Here is a 2,016-nt window from a genome sequence, read left to right on the forward strand (position 1 = left end):
TCCTGCCATCCCAGGAATCAATCTCGTGAACCTTCGATGCATTCACACTATGGCAATTATATCCTTCCTTAGGTAAGGAGACCAAAATTGTACACAATACTCCAGGTTTGGTCTCACTAAGGCCCTATGTAATTGGAGTAAGACGTCTTTACTCCTGTACTGAAATCCTCTTATAATGAAGGCCAGCATACCATTTGAATTCCTAATGGCTTGCTGCAGCTGCACATTCATTTTAGTGACTCATGTACAAGGATAGCCAAGTCCCTTTGAGCATCTGCATTCTCCAATCTTTTACCATTTAGGAAATACTCTGCCTGTCTGATTTTTCTACCTTCACATTTATCCACATTAGAATCCATCTGCCATGTTCTCGCCCTCTCACTGAGCCTATCCAGAGCCCCTTGAAGCCTCTTTACATCCTCTTTCTAACGGCCACTGCCACCTAGCTTTGTGACAGCGGCAAAATTTGGAACTGTGACATTGAGGCCCCTCATCCAAATCATTGATATAGACTGTGAATAGCTGGGACCCAAGCACCATCCTTGCGGTACCCCTCTAGTCACAGCCTGACATCCTGAAAAAGATACTTTTATCCTTACTCTTTTTTTTCTGTCTGTTAACCAATTCTCAATCCATGCTAGTATATTCCCCCAATTCCATGTGCCCTAATTTTGTGCACCAACCTCTTGTGTGGGACCTTATCGAAGGCCTTCTGAAAATCCAAATGAACCATATCTACCGGTTCTCCTTTGCCTACGGCACTAGTTCCATTCTAAAAGAACTCCAATAGGTTTGTTAAACAGGATTTCCCTTTCATAGATCCATGTTGACTCTGCCCAATCTTACTATTCGATTCTAAGTGCCCAGTTATTGCATTCTACATGATATATTCCAGCATTTTCCCAACGATTGATATGAGGCTAACAGGACTGTAGTTCCCTTAATCTCTTGCCTTCCTTTTTTTAAATAGAGGGGATACATTTGCTATCCCCCAATCTGCAGGAACAATTCCTGAATCTATAGAATTTTGGAAGATGACAACCTATGCGTCCACTATCCCAATGGCCAGCTCTTTCAAAACCCTGGGATGTAGGTCATCCGATCCCTGAGATTTATCGAAATTTATTCCCATTAATTTTGCTACTACTGTTTATTTTACTAATAATAATTTCTTTAAGATCCTCATTCTCGCCACAGCTTTCGTTTTCTCGTATTTCTGGGAGATTTGTTGTGTCTTCCTTCGTGAAGAGAGAAACAAAGTATTTAATTAATTTCTCTGCCATTTCATCATTCCCCATTATAAATTCTCCAGTCTCTGACTGTAAATGACCTACATTTACTTTTGCGAGACTTTTCCTTTTTACTTACCTAGAGCAGCTTTTACAATCCGGTTTTATATTTTTCGCTAGTTTCTGCTCATATTACAGTTTCCTTTTCTTTATCAAATGTTGGTCCTCCCTTGCAATTTTCTAAAAAATCCCTTTTCTCAGGCTGACCGCTTTTTCTGGCAACTTTTTAAGCTTCCTCCTTTGACTTAATACCAGTACATTTTATTTTGTTAGCCATGGTTGGTTCACTTTTCCTTTTGGGTTTTTATGCCCCAGAGAAATATATGATATTTTTTCAAATTATGCATTATTTCCTTGAATGTTAGCGATTGTATTTCCACCTTCATACATTTTAATGTGTCTCCCAATCTACCATGGCCAACTTGTCCCTCATTCTCTTGTAGTTTCCTTTGTTGAGACTGAAGACCTTAGTTTCAGTTTGGACTACATCACTCTCAAATGTAATATAAAATTCAATCATATTATGGTCACTTGTTCCTAAAGGACGCTTTACAACCAAAGTATTGATTAGCCCTTTCTCATTACACAGTACCAGATCCAGGAGAGTCTGTTCCCTGGTTGGTTCCTCCACATAGGGCCTCTTTCTGTGCTGTATAACTCTATGACTCTATGATTCTATGACATACTGATCGAGGAAACCATCTCACTTGCATTCCAAGAACTCGTC

The sequence above is a fragment of the Somniosus microcephalus genome, unplaced genomic scaffold, assembly GCF_052327205.1.
Source record: "Somniosus microcephalus isolate GS21.2 unplaced genomic scaffold, FLI_Smic_1.0 unresolved_chr3, whole genome shotgun sequence".
Classification (NCBI taxonomy): Eukaryota; Metazoa; Chordata; class Chondrichthyes; order Squaliformes; family Somniosidae; genus Somniosus; species Somniosus microcephalus.